General features: G+C 38.3%; 1 long non-coding RNA gene across 1 annotated transcript; it reads left to right on the top strand.

Moving 5' to 3' along the window:
- Positions 1 to 462: 462 nt before the first annotated feature.
- On the top strand, positions 463 to 21,284 carry LOC148676927 (uncharacterized). Its single transcript, XR_015940924.1, has 5 exons — positions 463 to 617; positions 911 to 944; positions 1,474 to 1,558; positions 20,032 to 20,106; positions 20,437 to 21,284. It is a non-coding gene; the product is annotated as an uncharacterized LOC148676927 (long non-coding RNA).
- The last annotated feature ends 2,312 nt before the right edge of the window (positions 21,285 to 23,596 follow it).

Raw genomic sequence — 23,596 nt, 5'->3', positions numbered from 1 at the left:
CACGTCATGCCAAACTCTACATCAATCTTATCAGTTCATGTTGGGACAAACTAATCTCTGAATAACACATTATTAAGGCAAACAGCAGCCCAGCCCTTTGGTACAACTCTTCATGAACAGATGAGACAAGCTATTTACAGCAGGTTCTTTGTACTTCATAGACTAGTACTTGTATTTCTATATCAAAGACTAGGGTTTATAAAGGACTGGTAATCAAAAATATGTATTACCACTGACTGCCCTCCATGTGAAATCTAAGACATTGGTTGAACAGTCCTGCATTAAGTACTGCATTTTATGGTAATAAATATGGTGAAAACTTCACCCATAAGCAAATGGGTGAGGTAATTTGAATGCCTTTTTTCTCAGAATGTTATCTTTCTGTCAACACGAGTAGGTCTCGGCCAGTGGGGGTTACCATAGAGCTGTTATCAGTCTCTTTTCCTAACAGGATGAAATTAATCATGCAAAAAATTAGGATTTCAGTTTGCAACCTGTAAATGATTGTGGTTTGTACCCTGATTAGAATTTTTGTCTTTTATTTACAAAAAAATGATGATTTGGCTTCACTTAAACCCACTTAATGCAACCCTGGCCAGGTCAACTGTGTGTGAAAGGTATGTAGGTAAGGTATGATGATCTGAATATAGCCCTTCAGCCCTCTCTGGAGTTTAGAGATACTGCACATACTGTATATTTGTTTATTGCTTGTAAAGTAAACGGGAGACGGTTTTGCATTATGTCATGGCAAAACTCTGTGAATAATACATAATGGTAAACCATCTTTTTTACTGTAGTTTCAATAACAATGGAGTATAGGATTTGTATTTTACTGAGTATTATTCTTTGCAACGGTTGTCATATTTTTTAGGGGCTTTTGTAATTCTTATCTTTTTGTTTGGTGTCCCAGTTGCGTATTACAATCCAGAGGCGGGAACCCGAAGGTAAACTGTCCAGATCTACTACTGTCTACTACTACTGTGTAACACACAAAATGAATAGGAAAGTAAAAAAACAGTAAAGCCGGAATATGCAAAACCCCCCAGACAAGGGTTTCAATTGTTAATTATATTTTACAGTTTACATTTCAGAATATTAATGAGCCATGCACTTGTTTCCATAATGAAGCTGTTTTAAGTCATGTATTTTCCTGGATCTAACTTCTCTATAAGAACTATAAGTACTTCGCTGTTTCACAACACTGTCAATCTGAGAAAGTGCTTATTCCGAAATAGCATTTTGGGGGCTACTCAGCTCTAAAGACTGCATTTTCCTGCTTTCTGTACCAACTCTGCTTACTTTTTATGTGTGTTACATTTCTCGTGGCTTCCATTAGTGAAACCAGAAAACAAGTCCAGTGCAGAAAAGATGAAAGCCAGCTTTGTAACTAGCAAAATAGGGGTGTTTCCATTTTCATTCTTCTGGTTTTCCTCTTCCCTCTACCCTCTTATATTCTGGATGTGCTACTGGAAGAATGTATATTTCCGAAATTCAGATGCACAACTGAAAATAATAAGTGTGTCTTTTGATGTTCTGAAGACTGGGTGGATTTTCAAAGGTGAGAGATTTGTTGTTGTTTTTTAAAACAATCCAAGAAATCATTTGGTTACTTATTAAATGGCCCATTGAAGGAGCAAATGCCTGGATATGTCTGGAGGAAACAATTTAACAAAGGCCATCATTTAATTCAAGATGTTTTCAGACACAAACAGCTCGGGCTGTGATAAGGAAAAAAATACATTTAAGTTTAAATTGAAATATTGTTTGCTGCAAAAGAAAGGAAACTGTTAACAGAATGATTTTGGAGAGGCATGATTTACTCCGTGTAGGATGAACAGCAAACAGCATGTGGTGCCCAGTACTTTACACTAGAGGGCAGAACAAGTTTAGAAACACAGCACAACATTAGGACACGAAGCTTCAAAACAGACTTCATTCTTCAACTAAACCAAAAGGAGGAATATACAGTAAATATGGCCTGTAGAAAAGGTTTTCTGATGAAGTTGGAGAATCTCTCGATTGAATGTTTCTAGTTTTGCATTCAAACTCAACAAAACTATTTGAAATATACTTTCTGACTTAAATACTATTTGATATTAATAATATAATAATAAAGTTTATTTTATATAGCACCTTTAAAGGTGGCTTCTCAAATACAATATACAGAGGAGACTGCGGATGGTGGTACTAAGAAAAGCAGAGGGGTGAAGAATGGAACCAGTTAAGTAAAGACTTTTCTAAAGAAGAAGGTTTTGAGTCTGGATTTGATTGAGTTTAGAGAAGGTGAATCTCTATCCTTGGGCAGAGAGTTCCAGAGCTTGGGGGCATAGCAGGAGAAGGCCCTGTCACCCATACAATGTAGACGGGCTTGGGGGACAGTAAGGAGGGCAGAATTGGAGGAGCGAAGGTTGCGAAGTGGGGAGTAGGGCGATAATAGTTCAGACAGGTACTGAGGTGCCAAGCCATGCAGAGCCTTATACAGTAGGTGATATATTATTAAGATATGTTATTGGCCATTTGCAATTTCTTGCATTAGGAATTTGTCTTTTCATATTTCCTAGCTGGCTCTCCATGTGACACACTTGGGGTCAGAGGAGCTTGGGGTCAGAGTGCAGGGTCAGACATTTACGTATATGGTGCCCCTGGAGCAGTTGGGGTTAAGGCCCTTGCTCAGGGGCCCAATGAAGTAGGATTCCTCTGCCGCCCGTGGGATTTGAAACGGCAAACTTCCAGCCACAGGCGCAGATCCTTACCCACAGTGCCATGTATGATGTAACATGTAACTTTTATAACATGTAGACTTTTTAGACTATTTTAAGACCAAAATGTGTCTGCTTGCCCTACATTCTATCCTTTATGGGCTTGGAAAGGTGTTTTATTAATAAAAGCTAATAATAATATGCAAGAAAATATTGCTGTTAAATAGTGCTTGGTATAATTAGTTAGAGGCCAGCATAACAAAATTACTTTAAAAATAAGTTGCTTTTGACTAAATTCTTCCATTTTACCGCACTCTTGCCTTATCGACACTTTTTGCCTTCTTTACTGTCCCTTCTACACCATTGTCCATTATTGCCTTTTTTCCCTGTTCTAAGAAAACATCTTTCACTTTACTTTACTTTCACTTCTGACAATAACCAGTCCAGACTACAAGTAGTACTGTCGGTGAATAAAAAAAAGTAACAGGACACAGTTTTTTGGTCTTCTGCTGAGATTGCGCTCTATGAAAATCCGCTCAAACACCTCCTCTGATTATAACTGAACACGATCAGCTATTCATCTTCAAAAATGATGGTATTTGAGAACTACCATCCTCTGTGAAATCCCTTGGCAGTAATTATCCCCTGGCTTTGAACATCAGGAAAACACTTGATTAAAATGGCCAGGGAGGGTAAGGGGGCACATGATTGGTTTGTATGAGGGATTTTGAGGGATGGGTTGTCGGGTAGGTGGTGGAGGAGGGGGTGAGGGCTAGATAAACAAATAAAAGTCATAGAAACCTAGAGTAATTAACCAATCGGGCAACAGCAAGGGGAGTGACAGAGTGCTCACATTATTGGCTGATGGGTTCACATTCGTCATGCATTCAGTGGCGAGATCTAAATTAGAGAGCCAATTAACTCTGCTAATAGCCCTCTCCAATTTAATCTGGAAGACAATGGGGATTGAAGAGGATGCCTTATTAAAGACTCAAGCTGCACAATATCCTCTTTATGTGACGATTCACAGAGCCTCGGTTTCCCTTCTTGTTTTCACTTCAATTAGCCCACTGCTTTCAATGATTAAGTGCCTATAATTATTTTTCAATTAAGGCTTTGATCTGGTGTGTACTGTGTACAGCTCCTCAGCGCGCTTGGAAGAATGCGGATGAGACGGTGAATTTGTTCTTTCTGTTCATGTTAGTGAGGTGCAAGTGCGATAAAGTTGCTGGCACTCCTGGGATGGTGGCTTTCCTCAAGTGAAACTTACTGAAAGTTCCCCCCTCCAGCAATTAAGACTTAAGATCATGTAGTTTCACTTATTTTCTAGGAAGTTCTTCATTCCTGGGGTTGGATTATCACCGTGTTCTATATTGTCATATGATAGAAGCACGATGTGTAGGTATGGGTTTACGTCAGAAAAAAATAAGTTTAAGATGTGAATTTTAAGCCCATGTGTTTGTAGACTATTTCAAATTGTGATGAAAAGGTGTTTTACGCTCTCTGTCTGTTGAAATAGCCATCTTGCAAAACCCCTTAAGATCTGATGTTGGGTACCTGTACCATATTCATTCACAGATGTAAAAAAAGCATTATTCTCATTAGCTCAGCCTCCACACATCAATGAAAAGTGTTTCGCCTCCTGGTCTCAATTCTGAGTGCACTTCAAAGTACAGTAGTTTCCACTTGTGTCCTCTGTCCACTGGTTCACTGTTGGCTCTGAAGAAGTCCACTGAGTTGACTTTGTCAACGCTCGTGTAAATTGTGAGAGAATGTTGTGTGGGCTGTGGTGAGTCAAATCTATGGGGGTGAAAAGTTATTCATTAAGCATAGTTTAAAGGTGCCCAGAGTTGGCCACCAGGTGGCATAGTCAATAAAAGATTCAGCCAGGGGCTTGGCTTGGGCTATGCCCTCTAAACTGACAGTTATGTTTTTTATAAGTACTATTCATTAAAATTAACTTGTTTGTCTAAAAACACTTTAAAGGAACAAGTAAAGGTTAATTCCACACTTGAAATAGAAAGAAGAAACACAACGCTTTAGCTGTTGAGCTTCTTTCAGGTGTGAGTGTATTTCTACTTTTCAGAGTGGAATAAAGCTTTACTTGCACCTTGGCAGCCAAGCAAATTCACAAGTATTGTGAATCCTGTATCCACACTGCACAGAAAAGCAGTTATGGCAATGATATCTTGCTTAATTAAGTTATCTGGAGATCTCCAATGGGCCACTTCTTGATGTACAGTACAGGAGCACAAATATAGCTGTGCACAAATACTAAATATAATATACATCATTGACCTTGTGAAAGAGGACCACAGATTCATCTCAATTTTTTCTGATGGTGTATAATTTTAAGAGCAACTGTATCTCTAGGAAGCCTCTGAGCTCCTAGAGTTTCCTCAATCTACCTGTGTCTGGAAAAAGGGAAAACACCAGTGCCCAGCAGAGTGGTGGATGCCAAAGAAGCAAGAATGGCCAAAATGGAGGCTGTGAAACAGCTGTACAGTATGTATTTTGGAAATTGTAGCTCTGAAATGGATGTCCACAAAAATTGTATCTGGCGAAACAGTGCACCCTCGAAGGCATTGTGTTAGATGGTGTTTTCCACATGTACTTCTCTCAGAAGACCTGGAGAAAGCAAAAAAGGAAAGCTTCACATTTTACAATAGACAAAAGTGGATTAAGGAGAGTCATCCAGTTTAGTGCTATGTGGCACTTAACAGCACTCATAAGTTAATACCTCTATTTACCTACCTGGCTCAGAGGTTGATCAAAAGGGGGGAGGCGTCACTGGAAATGACAGGGTAGGTTAATTATCTATATAACTGGAGGGATTAGAGAGAAACTGTCTAACATGGCATTTAGGGGTGGAGGTGATGTGACAGCAGGCTTTGTGTGAAAAACTTTAACCACTAGGCCACACCGTGCCCCCAGGCCTCCATGGTTTTATAAAGCTTGCTAAGGGAAGCTCCCTTCAGTCCACACACCATGAAAGAAGAAATCAGAGAACTTAAAACTGTCAGACAGGAAGCAATGTGTTTTCTGTATTTCGGCAAATGACAGGGGCTGACATATTCTTTTGTGTTGAGGCCTGTTAGGCCTCCAAGGTTTGTCAGAGGCTTTGTGCGACGGATTAGACTGTTTCAGTTTTAATGCACGGATGCACAAACACATGAAGTAAGGGGAGGAGGAGCACAGAGAAAATGCTCACCCGATATAATTTAATAAAAAACCAAACCTTCTATAACCCACCACATGCGGATATACTATAAAGGTAGTGAAGTATACAGTAAACAAAAATGCAAGTTTGACATTTAAAAATGTCAGACTGACCCTATAGCCATCCATTTTCTAACTGCTTTATCTAATACAGGGTCATGGGGAAGCTTGAGATTATCCCAGCAAGCAATGGGCACAAGGCGAGATATATCCTGGTTTTCTTTTGTAAGTAATATCTAGAAGGAAGAAAGTTCAAATATTTACATTGCATGTATGGCAGTGTTTTGTACTTACATGTAAATTAAACTATTTAATTATAATTATTTATAGTACCAACATTTACCAACATTGTCATTGTTGTTATTACTTAGCTACTATTACCATTAATTGTCATTTCCCTCTGAAAAGTGGATTAGGAGGAACTGAGAGAGACCCAAGCAAAGGCGACAATTAATTCTCGTGCTGTAATTAAAACTCTCTGAACGCTTAAGAATACAGAGCTCCTAATGAGCCATGACATTGCCATAATTCTGTGTACATGAAACAGTTTATTAAACCAAGGGGCTGCTTCCATAGAATATCGCTTAGAGGGGCTGATGAAAAAGAGAGAGAGAGAGAGAGAGAGAGGGAAAAAGAAAAAGAAGAACAGCAGTCCTCTCTGTTTCCGAGAGAAAAAAAGGAGAATGAAAGATTACAGCTTTGTGGGATATGAAAAAAATTAAAGGGGAGGAGGGGGGCTTGGATTGTGTCTGAAACAGTTTGTATGACCTCCTTCCTTGCCCATCCATCAGGAAGGCCGGCTCATTATTCTAACTAGCGAGTTCTTTTCTTCTGCGCTGCGACGCCATCAGCCGCAATCTGCATGCCAATTATCGGCCAGACCCCCTGATACCTCGAAATGGAAAATGATCTGTCAAGTAAAAAAATAAAAAAACCGCAAGGCTTGCGTACCATAGCCCCAATCTCTTTCTCACTTACTCAGTATGCTCAATCCCCCCCCCCCCATCCCTCTTTCTCTCTCGTTTCCCTGTAGTAGTGACAGGGCTTCTTGGAAAATTAATCTACGGAAAGTGAAGAAAAAAAATTATAAATGTAGCTATTCTCCTCATTCCTGCTGCTCAGTTCCTAATGCTCTGGAGGGCAGGTGAAGCGAAGTTTGCGATAATTTGCAGGGAAAGGGGTTTGATAACAAAGGGACACGCTGGCTGAATGTTAGACTAAGGGCAAGGGGATCGTGAAAAAAGCCATAGATTCTGAACTACCTCGACTCTGCCAAGTGGATTCCAGGTGCTGACTCGCTTTTATTCCTTTTCAAAGTTTGTTTAAAACTACCGCTCCTTTCTCAAAAGGGTCAAGAAAGGTGGTTAGGAAATTTAAAATGACCATTTCCAGCTTGGCATTACTGGAGAAAATGCAATTTAAGAACCAAAGTAGGTCCCAAAACCTGGCCATCATGCAAAGACCTCTATGTCTAATGTTTTATTAAGGAGTGAACACAGACAAGATGGTATATGAAGTGATTTTCATATACCTTTGAAGGTCTTTTAAACTCCCAAAAGACTAAGTACATAATGACTTATATTAACCTATAATGACTTATATTATGTCATAAATTAAAGGAACTCATGTATTTTGCAGGCGGCATGGTAACACAGTTGTTATCATTGCTGCCTCACAGCATCGGGGTTTCTCCATGTCCTCCAGATTTCTCCCACAGTCCAAAGATAGACTGGTAGATTGGCTTCTGGGAAATTTTGTATCAGTGTGTGCCCTGCAATGGACTAGCGTCCCTTCCAGGGTGTACCCTGCCTCGTGATAGGCTTTGTCTCCCCACAAGCCTGGACTGGATGAGACAGATAGAAAATGAATGGATTTATGGATGGACTTATTTGACTTGGTTATAATTCATTTATTCTACAGCCTAGCCTAGCCAACCTTTTTAATGAAGGATCCTGGTGAATAAACATCTGACTCATGTAGTTCAAGGAGGTAGCTGCGTCAGCGTGCGTAGGCCGCAAAGGAACAAGTTGAAGGTTTATTCCATGCTGAAAAGAGAAGAAAGGAAACAGTGTTTCGTCTGTGGAGCCTTCTTCGTGTGTGGCTCATCGGGCTCATGGGCTCTCACTTATTGCTGTGGGAGTGTCTCCTGTTCTCAGTGCCTTGTTTGCTTGTAGTCAGATTCACTTTGAATTGAGTCGGGTTTGAAACCTCTGTTGTGTTGATTTTTCTCTTTCAGAATATGTCATTTTATGGCGAAAATGTCAAATGTAAATGTCAAATGTTATTTCTGAGTATAATGGCCTGTAGTGTATCCTTTGTTACATTAGACAATGTTAAAATCTTATTCATTAGACAAGACATTAGAAAATTTAATTTTGCAACAGAAGGGGATTTTATTTTAACAAAAGTGCATAGCTGGCATCAGAAAAAGGAGCTCATTATGGATTTGGTAAGAAAAAGTGAAAAATCCTGTTACTAAGCAATATCTGCGGGATGTCAAAATTGTGGGTTTGAAATAAGAGATCGAACGTTTCTGAATTGATCGTTCACTCAAGTCTCTCTGGATGATAATAGCTACACTGGTTATCAATAGAGGTACTTGATCTTAATTTATCCCAAGGCTTCCACTATCAAGATATTGTATGTTACCATCTGGACTAAACACCCCCCCCCCCCATTCAACTCTAGCGTATCACATTCTCAACACATGGAGAAAAAAAGTGTCCATAATAATGTGACAAACAGGGAATGAAACTATCTCTCCACAGTGGATGTATAAAATTCAGTTGCATGGTTTGCTTTTGTTTCGGATGTGTGTGTACTTTGATTAAAGAAAGAAAAGGCTCTAAGCACTTTAGGGCCATTTTGTCTGGTTGTTTTACGCCCCCATCCATATCCTCCCCCAGAAAAACTCAGCACAGATATCAACACAGAACCCTACAAAGATTGTGGCTTCATGTCCAGCTGTTGGCTTCTCAGCTTCACATAGGCTGGCCAGTTTCCCTCACTATCTTGAGAACAGGGGAAGTATGGCAGCATCAATAAACAGCAAAAAACAGGAGAAGACGGTTTTAACTTCTATCTGCAATTTGGGAGCTTTGAATCCCTGTTTTCCACATCATGGCACACTGAGCCAGATTTTTTAGAATGAACAGTGAAACAAAAGCTAGTGGACATGCATTTAAAAATAAGAACTGGTGGCTCTTCTTTACTTTTAAGTTTGTGGGAGTATGGAGCAAGGAACATGACGCCGAATGTAACTTGTTTGCTCTTAACAGGCAAAGCTGGCAGTAGAGTATTAAAAGGTAATCCTAGTATCATAAGTCAGAAACTCATTGGGATCCTGGTTTACAAGTTCTTGTCTGATAACAAGAGCAAAGAGAAATGTGCAGAAAATGTTGTAGAAAATTGTTCAGACAGTGGTTGTGTGAACAATGGGGTGGGAAAACATTATCTCTTCCTTTTAATATAACACGGTATAATTCACTGTGATATTAAACAGTCTGGATTTTAATGTCGGGCTTTAAGATGTATAGTATAATATTATCACATGCTTTAGTTATTTAAGTAGTGGTAGAGTAAGCCAATGTAACCTGATACACGTTATTCAAGAGCAGGCCTCTCTTAGTTTTTCTTCTGAGACTTCTTCTGTAATTGTAGGGGCTCCTTAGGCCTGAATAAGACTGGTATGACAACAGACTCTGGTACCATCAACTCTGGAATTCTGAATGACCAGTACTACATAACAGTTTAATCACTCTTTTAAATTAAATGTAAAAGAAAAACTACAAATATTCATGCACAATAACAACGTGGAGCAGCACAACATAACATATCAACTAAAAGCCCACACAAATTTAAATTCTTTCATTTTCATATCAAAGATTACAATGGGAATTCTTAAGAGGATGTGCATTTTCAACCTCTAAATCTTGAAATGAAACTTGTAGACCAGCAACAAACAGCTTATTTAATTTATTAGTTATGGCAGCTGTGATCAATGTCCATATCGTGTTGCCATTTAATTAAAGTTTAAATCTCCTGTTCGCCTAGTAAAAGGCTACAGCTTCAGGGTTTATTACTAACGACACAACTGTGACATTAAAATTGAAATCAATCATATACTGTACTCTGCACTCCCTTCACGTTAACAAAACCGCTTTAAGAATCTGAGAACCAGTCAGAAATGTCTTCAATTTTTAGGTGGTCCCAGTTCTGACCTTGGACTGCAGTGAACACAGTGTATAACATTGTCTTGTGAAGGAAAAGAAGCAGTAAGAAAACACAAACCAAGGTGTTCTAAAATGCACCAATGAGCTCAGATCCATCTGGCTCCTATGCCCTGGAGTTATAATTAAGAATTCTGTCGGAGTCTGTGGTAGTCAATTACACCTTACACTTACACTGGTGCAGTGTCTGACTGCGAGCAGCTGAGAGACAGTATCCTTCATTGGAGAGGGAGACAGAAAGAAAATTAAGGAAATGAAGATTATGGTGGAGCGGGGATTTTGTTCGGAGTTTAACAGCCAGTGTCAGGAGGTGAAAGCAGAATGCGTGTGACTGAAAGGCCCCCCAAAATATGAAGCCATTATGGCGGATTACTCAGAACGGGGACTTCGGTGGTGCATTAATTGAAGCTCTGGCTCGTATCGGTTTCCAATTACTTTTATGTTAGCCTACGGTTAATGCTGCAACAATAGGCAGCCGAGATGACATTCTTCAATACAGGGGACTGAGTAACAGGATCACTGAAGGCAGCACAGGCTGTCACATACAGGAAACTAAGAAATAGAGATAGGAGAGCCAAGGAATATCTTCTGTGCACAGAAAGAAGGGGCGTTTCTGGTCCATTCAGATTCAATGATATAAAAAGTAAAGCTGAATCCTAGGGGTTGCAAATGAACATCATTTATTATTTTGATGTTATAGGGTTAAATATCCTAATATGTTGCAAAAACTACTATAGCAAGCTCTGTCACTTTATTTGACAGTATGGAGGTATCTGGCATAAAAGTACGAAGCAATGCTCCTCTGTTTCTTCAGGGTTTTTTAAGTCCAGCATCTTTTAAGATATGTCATTTCAAAGCAGCCTGTCTCCAAAGACAGACTTTAGAGATGTCTCAAAATCATCAAATGCAATGAGAGCTGAAAAAAATGTTAAATATATCCAATTAAGGAAATAATTAGTTCAATTAAATAAGTGAGAGCTGAGATGGAATGGAAAGCAGAATGCCCTGCGGCCTCAGAGCACTGGAGTTTGAGACTCTTGTCTTGTACTTCAGTAGTCGAAAGTGTTACCCAAGCATTTCCTGAAAGAAATGTAACAATGTGTTAGAAATATAATGACATCTGTCAGTTTTTTTAAACTCCATACCACAAAATTCACTTCAAATCAATATTAGTATTCTAATCCTCACTTACTTTACATTAAAAACATTATTAATTATTAAGGAAGAAGCCCTTAATGTGGAATGTTCTGCTGAAAAGTTCATAAAATGGTTACCATGAAAAAAAAATACTTGGCAGCTAACCTTACCAAAGTAAAGAAATTGAGTGTGAGGTGAATAAAAGATTCTACTTTGGTGTATCCTGATACCTGTCTCTACCCTGATATATTAATGTAGTATTACCATACTACTTGGAGAATACAGTGAACATTACAAACTAAGATGGGCAATTCATACTGCACTAACAGCATTAGTCATATGACCCAAGCAACACAGTCATTTTCAAGCTCAAGTTGAAAAAGTAAAAGTAGAGAAACAAATAGAAAAGTGGTTGTGGAGCAAATGCACAAAGTAAAAGCTGAAAACTTAAACCAGAGAAATAGCAGGGAAATTCAGAACCTTGCAACTGTTAGTCAGTCTGGTGCCTGTGCTTAACATGTACCATTTCAGAGGACAATAATACATGTGAAGTCATCATCAGATACGTGAAGACATACTCCAGGGGCAGTATGAAATCATCAGTTACAGGCAAGATCCAAAACTTCAATATTAACACTACATCAAGTGCATGTAATACGAAGAACCAAACATTTAGACACCTGAAGAAGGCTCCACAGCCGAAACGTTGTGTTTCTTTTCTTCTCTTTTCAGCATTGGAATAAACCTTTACTTGTTCCTTTGCTTACTAAGAAATAATTCTACTATTTCATGAAGCATGGTCTTTATGAGACATGAAGTATACAGTACATTAAAAATCTGTCTACTCTGTTAGAAAATGCAGTATTGAGATCTCAAACTGAGGAGGATTCATCCTCTGGACTTTTGAATTTTGTTGCTCCTATTTGTCCATCAATAGTGTAGTGTAGATCTCACTCTCTAGAGCAGAAATGGCTCTCACTTACACATCTACAGTAGATGCTAAACCTATAATGTACATAGAGACCTAGAGAGACATACATAGTCACCTAGAGAAGCGTCTGACATTGAACCTGTTAGCAAGATCTGGGGTCTGACAAAGGGCCCAGATCCAGAATAAAAAAAAATAAATTGGGTTTGAATGTATATAGCAAAAATTGCCAGATTTTGGAGCAAAATAAATAAACAACATATGCCTAAATACAAATACAAAAATGTTTATGGAAGCTTTCCCAACTCAATTAAGAATCTAATCTAATACATGGAGTCAAAGAGCTTAGTAGTTTTTAAAGAAATTGCACTGGTTGTAAGAACATGTTCCCCATTTGCTGATTAATTCCTATGAACTTCCCAAGCATTCCATTCAGTGATCCATTTTCCTGGTATTTCTAAAATCATCTGCTGCTCAAGAACGGATACAAAAAACGAACTCGATCCAGAGTAAGATTTTATTGGGATCTTCTGTTTAGGTAATTTTTTTTAACTACAGAGAGACATAGAATGTATACATCATTGTCTATTCTTGTTCACACTGTTCTCTGGTTAATTAATACCTTGGACTCCTGAAGGGAAGTCTCCTATTTACAAATATGCTGGTGTCATTAATGGAGTTGTCTCTTAAGTGTAATGGTGGCTCAGTATGTTCTCCAATACTAATTGAGTTTATTACAAATGGATTAAAATAACAGGGCCTAAAGAAGAAATAATTTGTTAATTATGTATGCATTCACAATATCCTGATTATATTTGACTGACTCAAATTTAGCAAAGCGTAAAGAATTCTGTGAGCAAGTGTAGATTAGCGAATTAAATTATGTTGAAAAGAAAAAGACATTGTAACTCTTTAGTTTTTTTTGGTACTGCAAGAAAACCAAAACCAGCAAGAAAACCAGGCCAGGGGCATAATTCAGCTGAATTTTGACTCCACTCAGAATGTGTTCACTTAAATTCAATCCTGATGATTTTTACTGGGAGATGAATGAAAACTTGATTTATGTTTATTCAGCAAGATAGAAACGGGATTTACATTATTTTACACACTCCTGCTCCGTGTGGGTACTTGGGCCTGTGCGCATACATTTTCATGATAGACTTAAATTGCGAAAAGGAAATAAAAAAGTGGTCGACACTCATTTTTATTTATTTATTTTATTATTTCTCTTTTTTTTTTTTCAAATCCTTCCTGCCTGGACCTGGTCTCAGCGGATAGCCGGTTTCAGAAAAAAGGAAATTAAAATCCGTCCGCTAATGTGTCGGCTGGTAATGAAATAAGAATCTGACACTTACTCGCATTGAAATGCAAAAGAGGTGTCCCCATGTTACCCTGGCAATTTATCATAAAAGCCTGTGAATTTCTACTTATTATACATGAGGTACAGTGAATTATTACCGGGCTCGTCATTATAACAAACTTCTCAAAATACACACACAAAAGGGTCAAGTATATTATTTTTGCTTGCGTCTGTCTAATGGATTATCTAAATTGCCTACAGGAGTTGTGAAATCTGAGGTTCGCTTTGAACTTGTTTTAGTGTGGAGCCTTTCGCTCAATACGTTTCTCTCTCCCTCTCTTTCTTGCTTGCTCTTTTTTTATTCCTTTGGAAAAGATAGGGGTTCAGAATGATTGTTCAAAAAAAGAGAGCCAACTGGATATATCAGAAGGCAGGCTATTTCCAGTCCTCTAATTCATCTCTGCCAGCAAATTCTCTAGGCTTTAGTTTTTTTTTATCCATCTCTCTCTAATGTGGCCTAGTACTGGCTGTACCTCATTCACCTTGTTAATATAGGGAAAAAGGGCAATGTCTTGCCAATGGGATGCTATAAATTAGAATATGCACAATGTTTCAGTCCCCCAGCTACTGTTTGCCATTTGTTGTACTTTGAGGACTTTTACAACCCTGCCATGTTTGTGTTTCTTTTGAAAGGAACATCTCGGAAAGGGGATGATTTACAGTAACTTTTTCTGTTTGATATGTTGCATTTTCTTTTGTACTTGTTTACCACGGAAGATAACAGATACTCTCAATGTCCCTGAAACACAATGAAACTACTGTACTTAAACATAGCAGATGAACAGTAAATGACATTGTTCAAATATTTGTTTTTCTCTAGCTTGGTATTGTTCAGTAATGCCAAAATTCTATCTATTCAGTTGGAGTCAATATCCTTGATGCTGAGGTTGTTATTTTGCCATTTACAAGTAGGAAAAGAAGATTATTCAGGTTTGTTGTTATTGTTGAACATGAAATGAACCCAAATCTGATTTGTACTGCTAAATAAAGAGTATAAACGGACTTCCAGAATTCGTCCCACAACTGAAGTGTCTCATTGCCATTGATATCCTTTGGTCAACACTAAGTTATCAAAGGACCGCGATCAATCACATGGAAGACCAAGATGTACTGTATAACAAGTGTTAATACCTGAGCTAATGCACTTCCTATGATGTCCCACAGAATTTTCTGTAAAAAATTTGGATGATGCATAAACATCTTTCATTTAAAAAATCAAGTCACTTTTGATCTACTGTTTGATTTAAATGTAGACAAATACTATTATCATATTTTGCTTTCAGTTACAAAGTAATAATACACTCCCACATGGCAGATTACAGGGGTCCTAAAACTAGGTTTATGTCTAGTGAAAAGCAGTAGTTAAAAGAAAAAAGAAAGGAACAGTCTATAATCCCTGGAAATGCCCAATGTGGGTGGATATTATTCATTTTCCCTTATAGTTATTTGTTGTTGTTTTCTGTGGTAAAAAATTCAAGCAATTCCTTTCAGATATTAAAACAGCAATTAACGGTCTCTTTATTTCAGCAAGGTTGCATTGTAGCTTTCTCTTCAGTAAAGGTTTAAGGTAAATGCATAGAGCCTTTTCTCTTACCTTCTAATAATGCATAATTTATATGGTACATTTACCTAGGCAATCATAATGTCATTAAATTATTTTGGAATGTCTGTAACCTCCCCTGAGACCTTATAAAAATGATCATGTCTCTTTTTCGAAAAGGGCAAAAAGGTTAATATATCACAATCACGACTAAAAATGAAACCTGAAGTAATTGTACGGGGGACAGGAGAATGGATTTAGCATTTTGCATCTGTAAACCTCAATAAACACATACAGTAAATGCCACTGGCTATCCCCAAACCAAGTGGTCATTTTCATTGTATACCAAAAATCAATCCTCCGTATCTCCTTCACTTAACATTGTACATTTCAGGCATCTTTCTAATGTTTTTCATGACAAGTTACAAAATTTTAAAAATATAAGAAAACAGTTCAGGAGTGTTGCCGATTCTTTAATCCACAACTACTCCACCCAGGTTACAGTGAGATGGACAGGCACACCGCACCAGACAGGACTACACTCCGCATGGCTCATTAGTCCTGTTGTTCCACAGAATTAAGTTCTTGTCACAGTACATAGATCTGACAATGAGAAAAGGTCTTCAATCGTTTTTCAGTTGAAATAGTCATAATCATTCAGCTGGTTTCTGAAAGCAAAACGTTAAACAAGTAATATGAAGCGTTAACACTTTAAGCAATCGTTGATTGGAAAAGAAGTGTGAGTAGCTTAAAGGTGAATTGAAAAACATGAAGGGTCGGTGTTTTAATAATATTGTTGGCATCTTCAGCCAGCTGTCACTGTTGCTGTTTCTGATCTCTCACTATAAAACAACAGTGACATAGAAGTAAAAACAGTAGCTTTACCTTAAGTGCAAAGAAAAATTAAAGTCATGAATTATTTTTTGGTTCTACCTGACAAATGCTCTCTCCTCTTAAAGAAATTCGAGTTTCACTTTACTGGCAAGAAAGTCAGCTTTCAAATCCAAATGACACCATCCATATTGAAATCTCCGAGGCATTCCAACTTCTCCCAATCTGGTATTGAGTTAAATGTTCATTAAGATATAAGACATTAGCTTGTAAATGATCACAAATTACAGTATGGTCTAGTATTTGAAATCCATTGGTACAGTAGGACAATTATTGACCTCAGGTTATTTTCTGATCAGATTTATGATCACATACTGTACAATGATGTACTGGCACGTTTTGAAAGCTTACAATAAATATGTTGGGAAATAAATTGTTGAGACTTTTGTGAACACATTCAGACTGGTACAGGATTGACAAAAATGATCATCAGAGTTCCACAGCACTTGCATGATTAACTCAAAACAGTAGTGGTTCTGTCAGCAGTGACAAGCTGTGTACGGCCGGATATATTTCATAGAGTAACTAGAGAGCAATTATTTGCCTTTCTGGAGTGGCCATCATTTCAAATTGAATGTCGTCCTTGTGTGCATTTGAGATGGATGACACCAGACACTAATTGTTTGCAGTATGAAGAGGCTTCTCTTCTCCGAAAGGAAGCCTGCTGCTGCTGAGAAGTTTAATTTTCACTCAGGAGTCAATGCTGATTAAAATATCCATATTACATTCAGATTAAAGTTTGTATCGCAGGCTTCTCAATTAAAGTGCCAGAGCCAAATGAATGAAGGTAGGGAAAATGGCAGACGACAGAATTACAAATGCTCCCGGTCAGAATTGATTCTCTTGACTATTAAGAGTAATTTGTTTCATGTTAACTCAGCCTTAAGGGTTTTCACAGTGCAGTGCGTTTGACAACAGAGTAGCCTGACACTCAATATTTTTCACTCTGACTCATTTATTTCCTCTCTGGTTTATTTACAAGTCCAAGCGGGTCTTATTCTCAGACGATATCACCTTTTCAGTTCAGCACTAGAAAACAATGAAAGGCCACAGAAGAAAACAGACATACTGTACTGTGAAGCCCAAGTAAAATTGTCAGCACTTCAGGAATGTAATGGGAAAATACATATTTACATTAAGATTTTAAAACTCTGCAAAAATGCATTGACAAGTGTCTTTTGTAATTAAAGACTTGGCCCCACTAGATTTTACAATTATTATTTCCTTGGTGGATTATTATTTATTGGAGCCAGTGTACATTGTACAGTATGCAGCTGACTAAAATCTATTGAGTGTATGCCATTCTTAAACTTATTTGTTAAAATGTTGCACACACAAGTTGTACAAGCAAGCATCATGGTCATTGCCAGTCCGATAGAAATGTCTTGGGCTTCTGTGTACGCTATTCATGACGTTTCAGGGTTCATGACACTAAGATTTGGCAGAGATGCCCCATTCAGTGGATGTGTCTGCACTAGACTGTGGGCCTCAGCAGGCACTCTGGGTTGAGGTTTCTAGAGCATGAGAGGGCTGAGGCTTGAAAAGCATGAGTGACTTTCTTAAGGCCTGTCTCTAAACTTCTATGGTAATATTGTATTCTATATTCAAAAGTGCATTTGAGATGAATTAGGAATACAGACTGAGAGAAGAAAGACTGAGCATGGATTTCAGATACAGCTATAAGCCACAATAAATGGGACATTGGCAATTTTAAAAGATATCCCCAGCCCCCTCAGGAGTTTCTTTTATTGTTTGGTGATGACTTGATATTGCAGTCCAATCCATTTCTTTAAAAAAATCACATTTCTGGCATGGCTAATTTGTTTTAAAAGCCCATAAAATAGCCTTTACCTATTTTTTAGCAGCACTATATGCAGTGGAAAATCTTTCACATAATGTATCCTTAAAAGAACATTATTCCTTTCCGTACACTGTTAAGAGTTAAGTATGCGGTTAATATTTACAGTCAAGAAAAACGAGAGAAAAGGGAGGATTTTGCTGTGGAATAAAACACCCCCACCCACATATACACACTCACTCACTTCACCAGCACTTGAACAATTGCTATTCACAATCCTATCCTTAATGCCTAAGACCCACATAAAAGAAGAGAGTTTAAGAATATAAGGATAAGCCCTTTCAGCTTTTTAAGTCTTAAGGCGGGTTTATGCTTCATGAATACTGAGCATCGACAGCCTGTGCTGTTGCCACTCTAAATAGATATTACAATGATTTGGGAACAATGCCTTCAACTGATTCTCTTAGACACAAAAGTACATATATATGTATATATATTGAAAAGCAGCAAACATTAGCGCTTGCTGACAATACAAGTATTTCCGATGTAGAAGAGGAGAGCAAGATTAATGTCCCGCCGACAGAATACTGAGACGCCACTTTCAGTGTTTGCTTGGAGAAAAAGCCGTGCCTGGCAGACGATTTGAGAGCCCAAATCTTCCCCTGCACAATGGCAGGTTGCTGATACAATGCACAGACATGGGGTCAAACTCCCCCCTGCCCTGCCCTCTCTGCATAAGTAAAAAGAAATTCATCAGTATCAGGAAGACCAGAATAAACTTTAAGAAGAGATGGTTCTGGGTAGGGGGCAGTGTGGTGGAGCCTCACAGCTCTGGTCCCTAGGTTCAGTCTAGGAGTGGGGATCCTATCTGAGTGGAGTTTGTATGTTCTCCCTGTGTTTGCATGGCTTTCCTCTGGTTGTTCTGATTTATTCTCACAGTCCAAAAACATACTGACTGGCTTTTGGGAAAATTGGTCTTAGGTGTGAGTACGTGTGTGCCTGTGTCTGTCTCTGTGTGTCCTGCGATAGACTGACATCCCATCCAGGGTGTAACCTGCCTTGTGTGTGTCGCTTGTCAGGATAGGCTCAGGCTTTCCCATTACCCTGAATTGGAAAATTGGTTGATGGATGTTACACTTAGCGTGTCAGTATTTTTCAAGTGTTAATTTGGAAAAAAGGCTTGAAAATTGGCTCCATACGCCCAACATTGTTGTTTTACTGAAGACGTATCTCATATTCTCAAGTGTGTGTCTGCATTTATTTAATTTCAAGGCCTCTGCTTGTCTGTCTGCCACTGAAACAACAACAGGAAAACATAGAGCATCAGAAACTGTGTATAAGACGTTAAGAGAAAGAAGTATAACTTGGTATTAGAAAGCAAATGTGCTCTCCAAGCATTAAGGCTATGGTGCAATACAAGTTAAAACCATGTTCTAAAGGCAAAACACTGAAACAAGAACATTTATGTCCTGTATACAAGGAAAGAATGAAAAATGCTTGAGAAATGAGAAACTACTATTCAGTCTAGTTAATGAGTTTAAATTAGGAGGTCAGTGACAATTATGTGCGGCAAATTTTAAAGTCTAATATTTCTCTTTGTTTGTTTATTGATTTGAACCAACAGAAGCCTTTGTTTTTGTTATTTCTCCCACAATTTCATAGATTCTGTTTCAGGCTGTAATAGCAACACTGACAATAATAATGAGAAACAGGAAAATAATTCTACTAGGGTCCTAGTAAGCTGCCGCTCTCTTCATAAGTGTGGGGTCATGTGCTTTGTGCTTCTAAACTGGTATCAGTGTGTTTAATAAGAATCAGGGGAGCAACTGATTTAGGCTCTTAAGATTGTCCACTTAAACTCCAGAGCCTCTGAAAACTCTTTCCCTGCCATGGCTTAGTCCCCAATCCAAGATTAGCTGTTCTTCATCTTAATCCATCAGAATCACTGCATCCCAACTTCTCCATCTCTCAACAATTATCACTGTTCCCCTAATCCCCTGCTTCCCACCCTTCTTCTCATGTCTTCTCTCCACAAATTAAAGAACTGAGTCAACTTTGATATTGTTTAAGGGGAGTAGGGGTGGCTGAAGGTCAGTCCTGATCCTGTCCTGCTAATGCAATAATGCATCGAACAGCTGGCCCACATTGGAAAAGTGTTACTCATGTCATAGAAGGCAGGTCTATGAGGATTGTTCACACTATATTTAAGAAATTCTCTACTCATTTACAGTTTCACAAGTACATCTTGAGATACCGCAATGTTTTGCCATCCAAAATCTACACTTCAGGAGAACACTTCATTAAGGTAATGAAAACACTGGAATTTGTGAGAGCTGTGTTTTCAACTGTTGATTTCTGGGGAATGTTATAGGTATGCGTAAATGGCTCAGAAGACAAAATAAAGGCAAATTATCTTTAGAACTATGTAACTACTGAAAGAACACCAAGGAATATTACAGTGTTAAAATATTAAATCAGTGAATACAAGCCACTCCTAGTCTCTGTATAACTTTGTATAAGCTTTTACATATACTTTGTAACTCATTAACTCATGTTGCCTAAACCTCTGTAAAGTGTACTTAATTGAAGTTTTTGAATAATGTGCCTTACACTTTATTTCCTCTTCTAATTCTAGAGACTCCTTTTCTGTCTCTCCTCCAATGCAATGCAGAACAGATGAAAGAAAAGATGTCCAAACAAATCTCTACACTGGCTTATTACAGCTTGGCTGCTGCTGTCGTTAAAATTTTAGAAATCTGTTTGTTTGCCCAAGGGGACTTGCATTCTTTCCTTTTTTCTTTCTTTAAGCATGATAGTGTTCTTTCAGTATTCATATTCCACAAATGGCTAAATGGACTTTCTGAAATCGATCAATACCTTTTTTGTGAGTGTGACGAAAGCTGCACATAGGGAGGGAACCATCCAATGTAACAGATGCGATTTACAATCCAGATTTTCCTTTCCCTCTTTTTTGAAAGACACAATGGCATATCGAAAGGAATTTCAAAAGCTGTTTTAAATTGATTTAAGTTAGCTCCTTGTCATAAAGCTCTGTTCACAAGTGCACAAGGATGACTAGCACAGAAAAAAAAACAGTCTCCCCAAGCTGCCTAAGCCATTACAGGATTTGGAGAAATGTTGCCTTTTTTTAAAAAATAGACTAAAGCATTAGAGGATTTGCCCAGGAGTCTTTTTTTTTTCGAAGCAACAGTTAGTTATCAGGGCCAGTACTGAAGGAGAAAAAGCTATGAGGAACCAAGGAGAACTTTACCTGATATTCAACAGGTAATGATGAATATAAATGGATATTCAGTGTTTCTTTTGGAAAGGTACCTTGTTATGGCAGTGTTTATATTAAGAGTAAAACAGAAGATTAATATTTATAGGTAATGTGAAATTGTGCCATATATTTTATGTATAATATAAAAGAATACAAAAAACATCCTGGGGAGAAATATCAGTGAGATGATAACCAAAAAACATACATATTCATGCATTAAAGTGTATGAAGATTTTGATTAAAACTGGTGGATACTTTATTTTGCTCAGTTTTGGTATAAAACCGAATGTTTCATTCATATATCTGGGGGAGTGAATTTAATACTTTTTCTTTCTTTTGGGAGATTTGTACTTTCTGGCTCCAAAGTGCTTTTGATTAGATATCAAAAATATCAAATATCACTGGCACTTATTGCCAGAGCTCTTGAGGAATGACTTTGCTAGTACACTTTTACCATGTCCAACATGTACTTTTAAATGTACAAAATTCTGGTAAGACAGGATGTTGTTCTGTTTACTGCTCAGAGCTGAACCAAGAACAAAACACATAATTAGAGCAGCACCACTCTCCAAATTGGTCATTACTATAACTAATGAGCATGCTATCTATCTTCACATTAAGTGCTGTTAATGACCGCTTGTTCATCATCGTTAAACACAAGTCATGTTATAATCCTATCGCTGTTCCGGTATTTTCCCCAGCAGGGAAAATAGCCTCATTTGTGCAGAAGCTTGAATAAAGCTTGGGATCATTACAACAGAGTCTTACCAGAAGTCTAGAAAATGTGCAATGCACAGCAGATCCAGTTGCACAATGTTTTGGAGAGACAAACTGGTTGCGACATATGCAGAACAGGTTAGACAAATAATAAGTGTTTTTTTTCCGGGCCCATTCAAAGACTGAACACTTTATTCGAGTTCCTCTTTGCCTATATCACAGCCTTTGCACCATTCATGTCTTTTCCTTTTTCATTGGATGGGTTCAAACTCGAGATGCTCTTTCCTCTATCCATCAAGTGAAGCCAGACTGTGCTGATGGGCTCAGAGGTGACTGATAACACGAAAATCTGGATCTCAATCTGGTGATATCAAAGCCACCAAGATGGTCCAAATGGCATGCTCTCTTATATAACCTTTCCTATGTAGCAGAGGCCTACAAGGGAAATATATAAAAGCACATTGACATGACAACCCATGGGAGTAATTCAGGAACAAAAGTGAAACAAAGACTCAGGAGGAAAATAAGGTGACGTGAATCCAGAACTGAAAACATGAGATGGTTCTTAACAAGGACATTGTACATTTCAGGACCAGCCCACCCACTGATTTTGTTCAAGCAGATACTCTGAGATTTCTCAAAAAATGATGCCCAGGTCAACAGACTACATTCCCGTTGCTTTTCAGTTGCTGGTACACTGGTGAATACCATGCTACATGTTTCACTTACTGTACTGTCATGACTATCCTGGCCACTGTGGTTGAGACCTTGCTAATGTGCCTCTTTTATTAGCTCTCATCTTTAATTTTTTAAGAAACATGTTGAAGTATTTCCCTGACATATTTGATCATTTTTAATATAATTTTCATTAATGTGTTCAAAACCAGTGACACAGGTGTTGTGCCAAAGGTAGCAGTGATTCTGCTGTTTTGATTTCAACAAGCTACACTTATTTGGCCACCTAATACAGGGCTTCCTGATCCAGGAGGCCACCTCACCCTCTTAGTTTTTATGTAGGCCAGGCTGTCATGTACACAGTTGAACCCTTAATTGGGTTACGATTAGAATTCATTTGAACTGTTTGCCTCTTTTCAGCTCCTACACCTGTTGAACATTGCCTCTTGACTATCAGATGTTTGGAAGTGGTGTAAAATTGTGAGCAAGCATTTTCAGATATTCCAATTAAGCAACTTAATGTTAGGCCAGTGAACGCTTCCATTATACTGTACAATGGAGCTTGGCTGGAATGAAAACCATTCGTTCCTGGAGTGTGGGACCAGGACTGGGAACATTAATCATTTGCTACAACTCAAATAAGAGTATTTATGGTGGGTAGCTGCGTCAACATGCGTAGTCTGCAAATGAACAAGTAATAGGTTTATTCCATGCTGAAAAGAGAAGAGAGAAAACACAACGTTTCGGCGGTGACGCATTCTTCAACCTTCTTCACACCTGAAGAAGGCTCACAGCTAAACCTTGTGTTTTCTCTCTTCTATTTTCAGCATGGAATAAACCTATTACTTGTTCCTAAGAGTAGTTATCGTTACAATGGTAATAGTTTCCCAACGTGTATGTAAGACATTTCAGCGTGAGTTCATTTTACCGACGAAGTAACCTCAGATTACGAACTGGTCTCATCACAATAAACACTTGCGTGATGTTTTCCACCAGAGGGCAGTGAAGCCAAGCTGTTCTGGTTTTTGTGCGAAGTCGCACTGAGGGAATGTATAGCGGGCTCAGAGAAGATAAAGAAAGCTACCGGAAGGTTGCATCAGATAAAAGGAGCGTGCACTCCATA

The sequence above is a fragment of the Lepisosteus platostomus genome, chromosome 2, assembly GCF_059453375.1.
Source record: "Lepisosteus platostomus isolate fLepPlt1 chromosome 2, fLepPlt1.hap1, whole genome shotgun sequence".
In the NCBI taxonomy this organism is placed as follows: Eukaryota; Metazoa; Chordata; class Actinopteri; order Semionotiformes; family Lepisosteidae; genus Lepisosteus; species Lepisosteus platostomus.
This window is presented reverse-complemented; position numbering and strand designations above follow the sequence as displayed.